Genomic DNA, 17,890 nt, shown 5'->3' with positions numbered 1-17,890 from the left:
GTTCACATTTCTTTCTTTTGGAAAGGTCTAGTATCCTTCCTTGGATGAAGGACTTTCCTTTAAATATGAAAGGAATTTATAGGCGCCTAAATATGCCTGAAACCTTTGCCCTTAATAGCTTAAATTGATAATGTCTTCACAACCAGTCATGCTTAACATTAGATATACCAAAAAAAATCATTTTTAACTATATTAATTAACATCTATTAACAATATTACAAATATTGTGCCTATCTTGATTTTTTTTAATCTAAATGACTTATGGCTACTATATTTATTTCTCCCCGTGCAAAAGTATGTCTTTTTAGTGATTCTTGTTTTATGTTTGTATCAATCTTCTTTTCATGAAACAGAAACTCCATCACAGTGACGTGTGCTCTACATACATATTAAAATTCCAATTTCATTTTTATCTTATAGTAATGGAAATAATTTATAAATTGCGTTGACTTGTTGCACCCAACATTTATTGTGACATTCCGAATTTCGACCCATTTTGGGGATTTATAAAACGTGTATTTCGTCAGTACGCTTATAACAAAATCTCGCCCGGAACTGATCACTCTTGGGTTATTATTTTTAAACTAGAGATTTCGCTAGAATCGCACTCGATCAAATTTGGCCGTTATTTAGAGCCCAAACTTTGGTGTCGAATTTCTCGAAGTTCCGGGACGAATTTAATTGGACGGTGTCGATATTATTGTGGCCAGCCTCGATATTGCCCAGGATAGGTGAAAAATGAAATTTTGACCGGGTGCGAATTTGGACTAGTAGACCTCCCTCGTAGTGTGTTTTATTTGATCTCTTTTGGCCCTTATTCCTAATTATTAATTAGGATTTTCGTGGACCGTTCGATCGTTTTCGGATTCGAATCATGGCTGTTGGATCACACTCGAGGACAAAAATTGACTTTTGTCCCCCCTCTCTCTCTCCTCTGCCGCGCCCACACTGCGCGCACGTCTCCCCTGCACCTGTCCTCTCTCTCTCTCTCTCTCTCTCTCTCTCTCTCTCTCTCTCTCTCTCTCTCTCTCTCTCTCTCTCTCTCTCTCCCCCCCCCCCCACCTGCCCGCGCACATCCCCCCCATGCACACGTCCCCTCACCCACGTTCTCCCCCTGCATGTCAGACCCCCGCCCCCTTCCCCATGCAAACCCTCTCTCTCTCTCTCTCTCTCTCTCTCTCTCTCTCATTCTTCCTCTTCCTTTTTCGGGGTAAGTACACTACAAGTGCCATAACTTTTATACGGAGGACACTTAAGTGCCATAACTTTTTTTTGGCTCACTTAAGTGCCACATCGGAGTAAAAATAGAACACTTGAGTGCCACTTCCGGCCAAATGTGTTACGTGGATTTCTGACTTAATTTTTTTTCATACGTGGAAATTAGAAAAATAAACGGACATCCAACGTGGAAAAAGGATATTCCACGTGGAGAGAAATGACGTCGTTCGTCGGATCTCTTTGAGTGAAAGAAACGTCATCGTTTCTTATAAAGAAAGAAACGTCGTCGTTTCTTTCCTCTCCAACGCATGAGCGGCTTGTATACAACGATCGATTAGGGCAAAATTAAGGCATCTCTCTATCTCTCTCTCAAATCGATCGATCTATATCCCTCATTGATCGTCCCATGTAGTCGCGAATTAGGGCTTCGATCTTTGTCAACACTTCGACGAAGGAGCAAATCGAACTATCCCTCGCTCATATCTTGTTCGTCTGTCAATTTCGGAAGGAAATTGGGTCTGTCGTACGCCGAGTGTTGGTCGACAGTGAGTAAAGGTTAGCGAGTGATTTTTTTGTGTCCACTGGCCGACCAAATGAGCTTCGCTTTATCCTTTGTCGTCTTTGAATTCTTGGTGCTGTTGACAGATTGTAAAAGCACGTTGAACGACCATTGACCGACGCCCCAGATTAGCGTTTGGTGCGAAAGTGTAAAGGTGGATGCTTTATTTTGTTCGTCGTTATATTTTGTCGTCTTGTATCCATTGAACAATGGCCAGAATTATCGTTTATTGAACGTGGGGACCGATCGCAAACTTGTCTTGTCTCTGTCTATTGTTTACTTAAAATTGGGTTGAAAGTGGGGATCAAATCGATTGCTCAACTTGTCCTCTTGTGTCTATGTATTATTTATTGAAAGTGGGGACAAATCGTACAACTTGTCATCTGTATGAGTTGTGGTCCCGGACAATAGAATAATTTTTTTTTGTCTTGACTGTAGTGTTAAAATGGATGATAGCACTGTGCCCATTACTGTGTGCTATGGTGGGAAGCTTGTTACTGGAGAAGTGTGGAAATATGTTGGAGGAAATGTTGCTGTTGTTAGGGTCAGCATCAGTAATCTATCATATGAAGACCTTGAGAAAGATATATCGAAACAGTTGCGATGCAAAGTAGGAAAATTGCACTATCAAATACCTGGTAAGAGTTTGAAAGATGGATTGAGATATCTGTACGATGATGGTGGTGTGAGAGATCTAGTTTACCATTTTCTTCATCATCATGAGGTTTATGTGTATGTTGAACCTGTTGGTGCTGAATATGAGGAAATAGTGTTAGAAGCTGGTATTGAATCTGAGGTTGGTGATAGATCTGTTTTAGAACAATATCGGATATCTGAGGACACCGAGGCTTCCCTCACAGCTCGTGTGCTAGAGATATGTGAGCAACTTGAGAAAAGTGGTGGCTTAGGTGATGATGAAGAGGAGACACTGCCTGAATCATCGAGTAGAATTAATTTGGGTTCTTGGGATGTTGCACTGTCCAATGATGAAGATGAGGAAACATTACTGCATACAATTTACGCGAGTGATGTTGATGATGAAGACATTGCAGTTGCAAGGGAAGAAGTGAGGGCATATCAGCAAGGAAGGAAAGCATCAATTGGGGTAGTGGATGAGGGCACTTCAGTAAACCAGGATGGTGGAGCTCCAACGGCAGATCGTGATGATACGGAATATGAGTAAAGTGGTGACAACGGCAGTAGCTCAGAGGATCGTGATAACGAAGATGTTGCAGCTCAGCGTACAATGAGAAGAAGGTATCCTTCTTATAATTCAACCGATACAAGTCCTATGCTTTGCTTATCGATGAGTTTTGATGATGCCAAACAATTTAGAGATGCTATTGTGAGGGACTCAATCACTCATCAAAGGAATATCAAATTCACTAGAAATACCAAGGATTATGTTAGAGCAATATGTGCACAACCTAATTGTCCATGGAAGGTATATGGTGCATTGAGTAAGAAGACTGGGTCATTCCAAATTATGTCACTTCAGGAGGAGCATAACTGTGGCATTGTATTTGATAACAAAAGAGTGACTAGTGCGTGGTTGGCTAAGCAGTTCTTTAACACCATTAAGACCATGCCAGAAATCAGGACTTCTCAATTGAAACAGCTAGTGAAAGAGCAAGTAGGTGTGAATGTGTCAAAGAATCAATGCAAGAGGGCTAAGTCTAACGTCGTGAGAACATTGATGGGTACATACAAAGAAGAATACGCTCAGATTTGGGAGTATGGTAGGGAATGTAGGCTTCAGAATCCACTCAGTAGAATTCATGTAAAGATTGTGGAGAAGCCATTGCCTGATCATGGGACACAATTTGGTAGAATGTACGTATGCTTTGATGCATGTAAAAAAGGGTTTTTAGCTGGCTGCAGAAGAGTGATATGGTTAGATGGTTGTTTTTTGAAGGGGTTATGCAAGGGAGAGCTATTGGCTGTCATTGGGAGAGATGGAAACAACCAAATGTTTCCATTAGCATGGGCTGTTGTGAAGATAGAAAACAAGGACACTTGGTCCTGGTTTTTGAAGAATCTAATGGCTGACCTTGGCATAAATGATGGAAGAGGTTGGGCATTCATAAGTGACCAACATAAGGTAATGTCACTAAACTATTGTATTTTTAATATCATTTACATATTGTTGCTTACATATGTTTGTTGATTTTGTAGGGACTTGTCCCGGCAATTGCTGAGTTGATGCAATATGCTGAGCACAGAATGTGTGCTCGGCATATATATGCAAATTGGGTAAAGAAGTACAAAGGTGATCAACTGCAAAGGCAATTCTGGCTGATTGCAAAGAGCACAAATACGACAGAATTCAGAATTCACAAAAAAGCTCTACATGCCTTATCAGCTGAAGCTTTTGATGCATTGTTCCAAACTGAAGCAAAACATTGGTGCAAAGCCTTTTTTAGTGAAGAATTCAAGTGTGATGCCGTGGACAACAATCTTTGCGAGGCATTCAATGGCAGGATCATAGGAGCTAGGTGTAAATCCATCATAAGTATGCTTGAGGACATTAGGATTTTGGTAATGACGAGACTGCAAAAACAGAGAGATGAATGTGCCAATTGGCCTACACAGTGTGGGCCTAGAATTGCGAAAAAATTGGATGACAACATTGCTGCTAGTAGGTTTTGTCATCCAATTTGGAATGAAGACGATGGATACGAGATTATGCATAATGGTGACAAGTATGTTGTTCACTTGGAGAGGAAAAATTGTTCCTGTCGAGCATGGCTGTTGACTGGGATACCTTGTTGTCATGCCATTTGTGTCATCCTGCTCAAGCAAGCCAATCCAAAGGATTATGTAGATGACTATTACAAGAAACCTAAGTATCTTGCTGCATACCAATTCATGATGCAGCCTTTGAGAAGTAGCAAGTTCTGGGATAAAACAAATCATCCACCCCCAGAACCTCTACCACTGAAGAAGCTGCTTGGCAGGCCCAAGAAGAAAAGGAGGTTGCACGAAATAGAGATTAGTAGTAACAGAATGAGTAGGGCTAGTGGAATCATACGGTGCTCACTATGCCATCGGGAAGGGTACAATAAGGTTGGTTGTCCAAATAAAAAGCAGCAACAGCGACAAGAGCAGACAACACAGGCCAATGATACAGGGGTACCTCAGGGAGCCACACAAAGTAATGATGGGGAATCAAGTGGGCCAACTCAGTCCAACATTGTACAGCCGAGGAGCAAAATTCAAGTAAGCTCTTTGTTAAGGATATTCCACGTGCATGTAGTTGTTTGTGAATTAACCTCATTCTGTTATGTTATTTTGCAGGTTAGAAAAAGACCAAGTGGAGGTGTTTCCACTGACAGTTCTGCACCACAACATACACGTGGTGCACTTGGGAAAAGGCTTAGGGAATATGGCTATGGGTTGTTTACAGACATGAATACCGGCATGACAATTTTGAATGTAAGTTTTTTAGTTGTTATGCATTTAACACATGTCATATGATTGACATGGTAACTAATGGTTATATGATTGCAGCCTGGGAGACCTTCAGATGTGCTGATATGTCAAGGAGGACCAAGTCAAGAATCGGCTGCACCACCAAGAATAACAAGAAGTCAAGGGCAAGCACTGCTAAACCAATCAATGGTAACTCGAGCACAATCCAAGAGGAAGCAATTAATGGCACTACCAAATCAGAAGGTGCAAAGGCCAGCTCGAAAGCAGGCACCCAAAAATGTCACAACAGTGCTTGCGTCCAAATCAAATGATCCTGGAAATGTCACTACTCATCAGTCTGAACAACCTGCTACCACAGTGGCACCAATCACAAGAAGTTCAGCAGGAGACAACACCAACAAACATCAAGGACCAAGCAAAAGAATGTCTCCTCCAAAAGCTAAGCCAGCTGAAAAAGAAACATGATCGATGGATGTGCCTAGAGTTCCAGTTCGAAAGAGTGCGAGGATCATGAACAATATGAAGAGTTGTCCGTCGAACAAAGGAAGTAATCAAGTTGTTGACATTGACTAATGGGATGATGGAAAAGGCTGTCTATTTATGTGTGTTTAGGGGGATTTTGTTAGGTGTTTAATGTCATTGTTGTATTTTGGCTGGTGATGTGTTTGGTAGCAATGTTGTGAGGTGTTTATGTTGCTGCATTTTGGCTGGTGATAACTTCATTTTAGCAGCAATGTTATTCAGATTTATGTTTTGATGTTGACGTAAGATAACACCATTTTGAGGTGTAAGGATTATGTTATCATGTTTGATGAATGAAATTGCCATTTGGTGTCAAACCAGGCTAGGTTGATGGCAACTTGTTACTTATAGTGCATGTTACAGGATAACGATGTCTAAGAATCTTTGCTTTAAGAAAGTGAAACCAACAGCTTACAAATTTTTTTGTTTATGAACCTAAGTGCTCACTTTTAAAAAGTTGAGGAACCTAGGTTATAACTTTTTAAAAATTAGTGAACTTAAGTGTTCACTTTAACTAATTTGTGGCACTCAAACGATCATTCGTAAAATTATTTGGAACTTCTACTGTCCTTAACACCATACGCAAGATAGCCAACACCAACCACAAAATCCAGGTTCATTACAGCTTGCTGCAAAAACTGCAGCAGAAATTGCAAATCATCTTACTCTTTATAAACCCACAATAATGGACCAATTGCATCCTAAAACACCATTTATCAAATCGACCAAATATGGTCATTCGACGCAATCAACAATAATGCACAAATTGCATCATAAAATACCATTTCCACCAAATCAACCATATGTAGCTATTCAGCCCAGTCAAGCAATCACAAATAGATCATTAACTTAGATACACAAAAATTACCATAACTATTCAAGCATAAACACATTCCAAAGCCTAATATTTATTGCTCCAATTATCACAATACAATTCTTCAACTATGGTAGACTCATAAGCTTCTTCTCATTACCAACGTTACATATGACCAAAAACCAGACCAAACCCGACAAGAACAACACAAGCAAAACTCGATAAATATCTCTTTGAATTTTCATCCTTGATACTTCCTTCTTCAAATGCTTCACCAAAGATTCCAGACCCTTGATTTCTGCTTGCATTGAGTCAGCATCGTCCAACTCGTCTATCAATACAGGCCGAGCTTCATGTCTTCCTTGAAGTAGTTCCAAGATCACCGACGTCGCTTGATTCGAAAATTTAGCGTCAACGCACTTGAAATATCCACAATTGAAGTCTTCTCTATAATTAGCGCATCCATGGAACCTTCTCCGCCGGACTATCCCGACCATGGCCGAGCCTCCGCCGCCCAGCCGCCGTCGCCGTCGCTCTCTCCTTGCTGCTGCCCAAGCCGTGGCCGAGCTGCCCAGCCACTCGCCCGTGCCCCAGCCGCTCGCCCCACCGTGGCCAAGCCCGTTGCCCGAGCGTCCCGGCCGTGCCCGTCGTTGGCCCGGCCGTGGCCGAGCACTAGGCCGCTGCCTTTGTCCATGGCCGAGTCGCAGGGCCGTGTGCCCAGTTGTGGCCGAGCGCCGCGCCTAGTCGCCGGGCCGTGTACCAAGCCATGGCCGAGCCCCGCGCCCGTCGTGCCCTCGCCCGCGCCGAGTCGTCACTGTTCACCCGAGCCATTTTGAGCCTGTGTGGATTTTTCCCGGGCCAAACTTAGGTAAGTGACTTCCTAAACTATACTTAGTATAATGGGTATTTTTAGACTTGTTTAGGGTGTGATTAGTGCCGGTTTAGGGGCTAAACGTGGATTGTGGGCAATATTTGTATGTGCGTAATTGTTAGATTAAATTGTGATGATTGCGAGGCTTAAATTGTGGTTGATTTATGTGGGTGTGATGATCGGATTGTTGTGGCGTTTATGGGTGAAATTGATGTGTGATTGGGCCGACTTGAGTGTTAAATTGGTGGGCTAGTGTGATGAGTTTGTGATTGGAATTGGATTTGTACTACGTGTGAGAATGACGAATTGTGATGTGGTGTATGTGCATGCGAAATGTCCAATGAGGGACGGAGCCCGGCTTGATCTAAAGGCTGACCTGAGGCGTGTTGACGCGGGTCGTGTGAAAGTGTGAAATATCCAGTGAGGGACGGAGCCCGGCTTGATCTAAAGGCGGCTGAGGCGTGTTGGCGGGTCGTGTGAAAGTGTGAAATATCCGGTGAGGACGGGCCGAGCAGTCGAGGCGACGGGCGTGTTGGCGGGTCGTGTGAAAGTGTGAAATGTCCAGTGACGACGGGCCGGCGATCGAGGGCTGACTTGAGGCGTGTCGACGCGGGTCGTGTGAAAGTGTGAAATGTCCAATGAGGGACGGAGAATTGCTCGGCCACGCATGCAAATTGAGTTTGATTGAATTGATTGAATATACGTGTGAGAATGGCGAATTGTGATGTGGTGTATGTGCATGCGAAATGTCCAGTGAGGGATGGAGCCCGGATTGATTGGAGAGCTGACCCGAGACGTGTTGACGTGGGTTGTGTGAAAGTGTGAAATGTCCAGTGAGGGACGGAGCCCGGCTTGATCTGAGGGCTGACCTGAGGAGTGATGACGCGGGTTGTGAGAAAGTGTGAAAGGTCCAGTGAGGGACGGAGCCCGGCTTGATTGGAGGGCTGACCGGTGGGATGTTGACCCAGGTCGTGGAAAGTTGCTCGGCCACGCATGCGAATTGAGTGTGATTGAATTGAGTGAATGTACGTGTGTATTTGGCGCCCGAATGATGGCGATGTGTTCATAAGTTATTTTGATATTCATGTGATTTGACTAATGTGCAGAGCTGGCATGGGAATCGTGGCGAGGTAAGTTTGTTGTGTGAAAAATGGATTGCGTTGGCTAGTGAATTACACGTTAGACTCGTCTGGGTACGCATTAGCCTAGGTGGGGTTTAGGTTGTCTACTTATTGAGATTTATCTCATCCCCGTTGTTAAATATTTTCAGGTTTGGAGTGACGAACAGTCGTCACGTGCGAGTCGGAGACCGGGAGTGATGTTGGATATTGATACTTTATCCCTTTTGTGGATGTCCCCTTTTTGTATAGTGAAGTAGGCTACCCAACCACTGCCCCTTTTGATGAATGTGATTTAATGCTATGTTTATGAATGTTGTAAGCAATTGTTTGATTTATGTAAGTGCTATCCTGTCGTCATTGTTTATTGTCTGGGTTGTTTCTATTTCGCTTCCGCTTGCCTTTATCATTGGGTGTTTCGTTTGAGTCGGCGACGCGTCTTGGGACATCGCGATCAATACGACCGTGGAAGGGGTGTCGCGAGCCCGTTGGGGTTCGGGGCGTGACATCCCGGTTGATTTGGTATCAGAGCAAGGTCAGCTTGATCCAAGTTGGTCGAAGCCTGGAGTGATAAGGAGTGATGACTTTGGGGTAGACAGTTAAGGAGACTTGTGTGCCATGCGTACCCCAAACTGTTTGATTGTGATTGCTGAGTGATTTTATACAATAACATGTGAGGTGCAGGTGCGTCAGGACTTGAGGTAAGTGCACAAACTCTGTTGGTTGTGATTGAGTGTTGTTTGTGATTGGCTGCCTGCTTAGCGAATTGTTGTTGTGATTCACTGCCTAGGGCTTTAGACTGGTGTAGTTGGCCTAGGTCTTTAATTCCTAAGGGGAATTATAGCAGGTAAGTGAGTGGTGTGAACCCTGTGAGTTTGAGCAATCGAGGTCAAGGTCGTGTAGGTCCGCAAGTTGGAGTTGCAGAGGATTCCAAAGTGGATGGAATTCTGAGGGCACTCGAAGAAGTTGGAATTTTAATGGGAATGATGGGAACCAAGGTTAAGGGTAAGTTAATGCAGTCGACAGATGCAATAACTGGTTGAGCGATTTTTGAAATTGAAACCTTCGAAGTTCGATGGGAAAAGTGACCCTGAGGCTGCATCACTTTGGATATAAGAGTTGGAAAAAGGCTTTGAAGTATTGGGGTGCTGTGGTCGAGGCTTTCAATGGGAAGTACTTTTGGAGAGTGCGCGAGAACCAAAAAAAAAAAAGAGTTTCTTCGGCTTCGCTAAAATCGGATGTCAATCGATCATTACGAGGTCAAGTTTGTAAGGTTGTTTAAGTACGCACCAAGGATGGTCAAGGACCATGTGGATAGGACAAGGAGGTTCCGGGATGGATTGAAACCGGAACTCCGTAGTCAGTTAGTACTCTTGAGTCGTAAGGGATTACAATGAGCTATATGAAAGGGCTCGATGGTTGAAATGGATATGAGTGAAAGGGCTGCTGCTTCTGGATCGCGGTACACGCCGATTAAGGACAATAGGAACTTGGGAAGGAGTCTATGACAGAAAATATGAGACTTGTCCCTCCGGTAAGGAAAAACTTTGGAAAGCCGAACCACTGCTCCAACGCCGCATGTCGGTCTTGTGGAAAGAGGCATAGGAATGGCCATTGCCAAGGTAGAAGTGGAGCATGTTGTGGATGTGGACAGCAAGGTCACCAAGTGAGAAATTGCTGAACCGACAGATTATACCACTGATGCAATCGCAGTGACCGCAGGTAGGACATTAAGCGGAAGCTGCCCCGCAGAATAATCAGAATCAGCTACGGACGTAAGGAAATGTATATGTTGTGGCTGGGAAGGAAGCGGAGGATGTGCCTTGAAAGTCTAGATGCGTTATGTAATGATATTAGATGCAATAGGAGATGATTTTGAAGTTATCGCTTGAGTGGTCTTGTAAGACTTATAATCACTTATGGTGAATAGGCGCAATCGGTTTAAGGATTTTTGAATTACTGATGATATTCTTGGACGGGTTTGGAAGGATGAATGTTGCTTGGAAATTTCGGATTTTGTAAAGAACTGGGGTGATTTGTTTTGGGAGACTGTTGGATTGAAATTGGATGGATTGAGCTTTGTCTTTGAGGTATAGAAAGATAATCATTTTGTGGCTGACTAGTTGGTTGAGGAACCAAGGCTAAAGGACATAGCCGAGGTATGTAATCTTCCCGATGTCTTTCCTCGGGAATTGCCGGGATTGCCACCTGAGAGGGAAGTGGAGTTTGTGGTTGAATTAGCCCCAGGGATAGAACCGATCTCGAAAGTGCCCTTTAGGATGTCACTGTCAGAATTGCAAGAATTGAAGGTCCAAATGCAGGAGTTATTGGATAAAGGCTTCATTCGTCTAAGTGCGTCTCTATGGGGAGCGCCGATTTTATTCCTGAGGAAGAAGGACGGATCGTTAAGGTTGTGCATTGACTACAGACAGTTGAATCAAGTGACCATTAAGAACAAGTACCCACTACCAAGGATAGACGACCTGTTTGATCAGTTGCAAGGAGTATCGATATTTTCTAAGATCGACTTGAGGACGGGGTACCATCAATTGAGGATTAAGAAGGAGGATATACCAAAAACGGCATTCAGGACAAGATATGGACACTATGAGTTTACAGTAATGCTGTTCGGATTGACTAATGCCCCTGCTGCCTTTATGGATTTGATGAATAGGGTATTCAAAGAATTTCTGGATCAATTTGTAATCGTGTTCATAGACGATATCCTAGTGTATTCGAAGAGTTCCGCCGAGCACGAGTTACATTTAGAAAAAGTTCTACGGACCCTAAGGGAACACGCACTCTACACTAAGTTCAGCAAGTGCGAATTCTGGCTCCATTGAGTGGCGTTTTTAGGACATGTGATATTTGGAGAAGGAATCGCAGTGGACCCGACAAAGATTGAGGCCGTCACGAATTGGCCGAGGCCAACAACAGTGACCGAGATTCGGAGCTTCTTGGGTCTAGCGGGTTATTACAGACGCTTCGTGGAGAGGTTTTCGGCATTAGCGACACCGTTGAAACGGTTATTAAAGAAAGAAACGAGATTTGAATGGACGGATAAGTGCGAAAGGAGCTTCCAAGAGTTAAAACAGAGGTTGACGACCGCACCAGTGTTGACAATACCGTCAGGTCCCGGGGGATATGAAATCTACAGTGATGCGTTGCTGAGAGGACTGGGGTGCGTGCTAATGCAACACGGAAGAGTGGTGGCATACACATCGCGACAATTGAGACCGCACGAGCAGAATTACCCAACGCACGACTTGGAATTGGCCGTGATTATTTTCGCTCTTAAGATTTGGAGATACTACCTATGCGGGGAGAAATTTCATATTTATGCGGACCCTCAAAGTTTAAGGTACTTATTCTCCCAAAAGGAATTGAACATGAGACAGCGCCGTTGGATGGAACTCCTTAAGGACTATGACTGCGAGATTATGTATCATACCGGAAAAGCTAACAAAGTAGAGGATGCGCTGAGCCGAAAATCGAGCATCGCGCATATGATGGTTAAGGAATGGACTCTGTTGGAGGGAGTTCGGGATTCGGAATTTAAGTTTGAAGTGAGTCATGTCTCAAGTCTTCTTGCAGCATTAAGGATTGAGCTAGAGACTCAGACTAAGATTAAGGCTTTACAGTCGACGAACCCGGAGATTCAGAAGATTCTGGGAATGGATGTCACAAAAAGGAAATCGGACTTTCAAGTATCCGAGGGTGGGATTTTGAAGTTCCGCGGACGGTTGTGTGTGCCCGATGATGCAGAATTGAAGGAGGAGATTTTGTCTGAAGCACACCGTAGTAATTATAGTATTCACCCGGGTAGTACGAAGATGTATCAGAACTTGCGACAACATTATTAGAGGAACGGCATGAAAGTGGATGCAGCCAAGCACGTGGCCAAGTGTTTAAACATGTCAGCAAGTGAAGGCACAACATTGCAAGCCGGGTGGAATGATGCAGCCATTGGAAATCCTCGAGTGGAAGTGGGAACACATCATGATGGACTTTGTAATGGGATTACCAAGGAGTCAGAGGGGTCATGATTCGATTTGGGTGGTCGTCGACCGATTGACAAAGTCAGCACATTTTCCGCCAGTGCGAAAGAACTTCGCCCTAGAAAGATATGCTGAGATATACGTGTGACAAATAGTTCGTCTACACGGAGTGCTAGTTACGATCACCTCAGACCGTGATCCTAAATTTACTGCCGCTTTTTGGAAAAGTCTTCATACGGCATTAGGAACGAAGTTATAATTTAGCACGGCCTATCACCCCCAAACGGATGGCCAGTCTGAGAGGACAATTCAGACTTTGAAAGATATGTTGCGGGCAGGTGTATTGGATTTTAAAGGTAGTTGGGAGGAACAGTTGCATTTGGTTGAATTTGCCTACAACAATAGCTACCAGAAGAGTATCAAAATGGCACCATTTGAAGCGCTATATGGCAGAGCTTGCACAACACCGGTTTGTTGGGACGAAGTTGGTGAGAGGAGCATCATGGGTCCCGAGTTGGTTCAGCTGTCAGTCGAAACGGTCAAGGTGATTCGGGATAGGCTTAAGACCGCTCAGAGCCGCCAAAAGAATTATGCGGACCGGAGACGTAGGCCTTTGGAATTTCAAGTGGGGGACCACGTTTTCCTCAAAGTGTCGCCGATGAGAGGATTGTCACGGTTTGGTAAGAAAGGGAAGTTGAGCCCGAGGTATGTGGGTCCATTCGAAGTCTTAGAAAGAATCGGTACCTTGGCTTATCGTCTCGCGCTACCGCCGAATTTATCTCAAGTACACAATGTGTTCCACGTGTCTATGTTAAGAAAGTACGAGCCGGATCCGACCCACGTGCTGAATTATGAAAAAATAGACGTGGACGACAGAGTGTCATGCATGGAAAGGCCAGTAAGGATCGAGGACAGAATGGAACGAGTGCTACGGAACAAGACAATTCCGATGGTCAAAGTAATTTGGGAGCACCATGGAACCCAAGGTGCTACGTGGGAAAGCGAAGAATTGATGCGACACCAATACCCCCATTTGCTCGATTAATTGAGTTGGGTTGTAAATTTCGAGGACGAAATTTTTGTAAGGGGGGAAAATTTGTGACATTCCGAATTTCGACCCATTTTTGGGATTTATAAAACGTGTATTTCGTCAGTGCGCTTATAACAAAATCTCGCCCGGAACTGATCACTCTTGGGTTATTATTTTTAAACTAGAGATTTCGCTAAAACGCACTCAATCGAATTTTACCGTTATTTAGAGCCCAAACTTTGGTGTCAAATTTCTCGGAGTTCCAGGACGAATTTAATTGGACGGTGTCAATATTATTGTGGTCAGCCTCGATATTGCCCGGAATAGGTGAAAAGTGAAATTTTGACCGGGTGCGGATTTGGACTAATAGACTTCCCTCGTAGTGTGTTTTATTTGATCTCTTTTGGCCTTTTTTCCTAATTATTAATTAGGATTTTTGTGGACCGTTAGATCGTTTTCAGATTTGAATCGTGACCGTTGGATCGCACTCGAGGACAAAAATTGACTTTTGTCCTCTCTCTCTCCTCTGTCGCGCCCACACTGCGCGCATGTCTCCCCTGCGCCTGTCCTCTCTCTCTCTTCTCTCTCTCTCTCTCTCTCTCTGTCTCTCCCCCCACCTGCCCGCGCACATCCCCCCCATGCACACGTCCCCTCACCCACGTTCTCCCCCTGCATGTCAAACCCCCCCTTCCCTATGCAAACCCTTTCTTCACTCTCTCTCTCTCCTTCTTCCTCTTCCTTTTTCCTTCTTTCTTCTTCTTCTCTCTTCCTCTTTCCTTCGCCATTGCTTCTACTTCTGCTTTCTTCTGCTCGCTCGACCGCCGACCACCACTCGCCGTCTGCCTGGCGTCGCCGCCCCGCCAGCCGCCGTGCCGTCCTGTCGCGACCTACCCGTCCCGATTAAGTTAGGCCAAGAGGTATTAATCGAAGGATGTGAACGTTAATTGATTCGTTTGAAAGACAAACCAAATGGTTCATTAATCAAGGGACGAGGCACTCCCAAGCCTCATACCTCATGCGACAAGAATTGTCTAAATTAAGCATTCGATTGGAGTCGCCACTAGCCATATTCGAGAGTTGGCTAGAAACCTGAATCAAGACGCAGGAGTGTCGTCTCGATATATGCGGAAACCAGAGATTCCAAAATTCGGGGACTTGATTACACTAGCGATCTAACTAGTGCCCTTTCGGTACCTAAACTTGAATGCTCGCAAACTAACGTACCGGGCAGCCTATCGAAAAAGCTAATATTCCACCTAACCGTTCTAAAAATAGAAAATGATAATCAATGTATTAAAAGTGCGTAACTGGATAATCATAAAGAAAATAAACAATCAGCGACCTAGCATCGTCTCTAGAGAGGAAAAGGCAATCAAAAGCACTAAGGTAAAGCCCTAATGGTTTATCCGATTTTTGGGAATTTTTTAAAGGGTTTTTCTCATTTTTCTTTTTTTTGAGTTCTTTTTAACCTAAAATCTAGTGAAATTAAACCAAAAATGATTTCTGAACATTTCCTAATTTTTCTGGATTTTTTTGGAATTCTTTCGAATTTTTCTATTTTTTTTAATTTTTTTTGAATTTTCTGAAATTTTTTATTTTTTCAGATTTTTTAATTAATTTTTTTAAGTTTTTAAACATTTTCGTGTTTTTTGGATTTTTTTAATTAATTTTTTTAATATTTTTATTAATAAAATAAAAATTTCGGACCGGATCCCCTGACCCGATCCGCCTGACTACCTGACCCGACACTCAGTTTCGCCTGGGATCCCCATTTTTCCTATTTCTTTTCTGATTTTTTTTTAATTCCTTTTCTTTTCTTTTTTTTCTTCTTTTTTTGGGTTTCTTTTTCTCTTTTCCATTTTGTCTTTTTTGGTCTTCATCTCCTTCTTCATGTCTTTCCCAGAACTCCTCCCCTACGTGCCTTTTGCCCATGCACGTGATCTTCTTCCATGGCCCTTCACCGAGAACTCTTCATGCCATCACCGTGACTTCGCCGAGAGCGCCCCACCGCCGACCGTCGGCTTGGGCCGCCAGCGCCGCCGGCGGACGGTGGCCTTACGCAGCTGCCGTCGACCAACGTCCCGGCGACCAATTCCGGCCACAGAAACGACACCGACGAACAAAAACCCTATTTTCCGGCCCTCGAACTCCCGACCCCAACAACAGAACTTACAATTGAACAAATAAGCATAAACGCACACGAAATGGGGATAGAGGGTTAAAGGTCGAGGCCTCAACCGTGGGCATCGCTCCGGTAAAAGGGGGTAGCACCTCCGGCGACACTACCAACCATGGCTGACTCACGTGAGTGCCGTAAAACACATGAAAATCGCAAAAAAACTTGATATCAGTAACCATATTAAAACCAATCCAGCATATAACAAAGCTTTGGGGTGCCGGTTTTGCAAAAACAAACTCGGAGCTCTCTCGAGCCTTTTGTCAAACAGGCGGTAGGCGAGGTCGAGCAGAGACTTAAGATTGGTCTTGAATGTGATTTTTGGCTCAGATGTGATGAGTAAAACTATAAACAACCTCACTACACCACAAATCCATTACAGTTTACAAAGAAACTCTAAAAATCAACACGACCAGATTTTACATTGTAAGCTCATAAGGTTTCGGTGAGGTATTTTATCGAACGTGGGAGGCGACTGAGAAACGGAACTACAGGTTCGATTTTGAGAGAGCTCAGGGCTTACTTTCGACCTATAATGTTTAAATCGACTTATTCGAGCATGAAACAAGTGTAAGCCTCCATGGACGGAGCCGGGCGACCACCGAATAGGCTCGGTGTGCCCGGCACCCGAGAGGCAGGGGAAGTGGGGCGAAAACAGGGGAAGACAAGGATGAGAACCCACCTGGTTCGGGGCTGACCGAAGCGAGGCGCGACGGCTGGAGGGTTCGGCGGCTGCTCGGGCCGCGCTCCGGCGAGCGGGCGAAGCTCTCAGTCTCTGATCTCGCCCTCAAGTTCTCTCCGATGTTCTCTCCAGTTCTCTCGCGCTCTCCGTCTCGCTTTCTCCTCGAGAACTCTCAGTTTTTAAGACTCACCCCAAAAGATCCCTCTGTTCCAGCCACCCAAAAACCTCCTCTTTCTCTCTATTTTCTCTCGTTCCACTCCCGGTTCCTCTCTTCCTCGATTCTGTTTTTTCTCCCCTTTAGCTCTCTCGAGCTCTCCCTCGGAACTCTCTCCCTCCGTGCCTCTATTTTTTCTTCTCGGTAACTTCCACTGTTCTTCCTTTTCCTTCTCAATCTCCTATGCCCCCCTCTTGTGTGCTTCCTCTGGCCTCTTTTTGGATGCGTAGAACGTCCCCCTTTTGGTGAATGGACTGCGCGGTCCCCTAAGCCAGAAGAAAAGCTGCTTCTTCTTCTTCTTCTTCTTTTATTTTTTTTTCTCCTTGGCTTTTCCTTCTTTTGCGTAAGTGAAGGAGGCAGAGCCCCTTTTGGTGAATGGGTTGAACGGTCAAAGAGGAAAGGCCCTTCACATGCTTTCTTCCTTTTTTTTTTTTTTGAAAATAAACGAGGAAAATATGTTCTAGCATGCCCTATTAATGTAAATGCACCTAATGCCTATATGCCAAGAAAATATTTTTGATTTAGGGGTTAAAAATTAATCCATAATTTTTTATGCAATTAAACCCTAAATGACTAGGCAAAATTTAGGTGTCAACACATCCGTCCCGCCGCCAGCCGGCGGTCCGCCTCACGCAGTCGCACGCACAGCCACCGGACGCTGTTCGCGCACAACTGCAGCTCACCGCCGCGTCCGCCTCGGCCAAGCTCCACCGAGCCACCGGCCAGCTTGTCCGGCCTCGCCCCGCCGCCTGCGACGCCGCTGTACCGCCTCCGGCCGCTGCGCGACCTCCCCTCCCCCTGTTTCTCTCTTCCCTGGCGCCTTCCCCTGTTTCGGCTCCCTGGCTTCGCCGCCGCCGTGTGCCACCTTTCCAGCCGCTGCTGCTCCACCTCCGCCACCCAGCCTCTCTCCTCAGCCACCTACGCCGCCCTTCTGCCCCCCCTTGGCCGCCACCACCTCCTTTCCCCTGTTATTCTTCTCCCCCGATGCCCTCCCCTGTTTCGGTTCACCCCGGCCCCGTCGCTCGCCTAGCCGCCGCGTGCTGCTGGCCCGGCCGTCGCTACTCCGCCTGCCACCACCCAGATCTCACCCACCCTGCCCAGCCACCTGCAGCCGCCGTGCCCGCCTGGTCCACCCATCACCGACCCAGCTCAGCCTTAGCCGGAATATCCCGACCATGGCCGAGCCTCCGCCGCCCAGCCGCCGTCGCCCTCAGCCTCGGCCGCCTAGGCCGTGGCCGACCGACCCGCCCACCACT

At 45.2% G+C, this 17,890-nt stretch overlaps 1 pseudogene; it reads left to right on the top strand.

The window, feature by feature from the left end:
- LOC115667661 (disease resistance protein RPV1-like) overlaps nt 1-17,890 on the top strand; it is a 38,736-nt pseudogene that overhangs the window by 12,189 nt on the left and 8,657 nt on the right.

The sequence above is a fragment of the Syzygium oleosum genome, unplaced genomic scaffold, assembly GCF_021117445.2.
Source record: "Syzygium oleosum isolate NSW1041296 unplaced genomic scaffold, Sole_v2.1 Sole_v2.41, whole genome shotgun sequence".
Lineage (NCBI taxonomy): Eukaryota > Viridiplantae > Streptophyta > Magnoliopsida > Myrtales > Myrtaceae > Syzygium > Syzygium oleosum.
The sequence above is the reverse complement of the archived record's forward strand: the minus strand, read 5'-3'. Positions and strand labels throughout refer to the sequence as shown.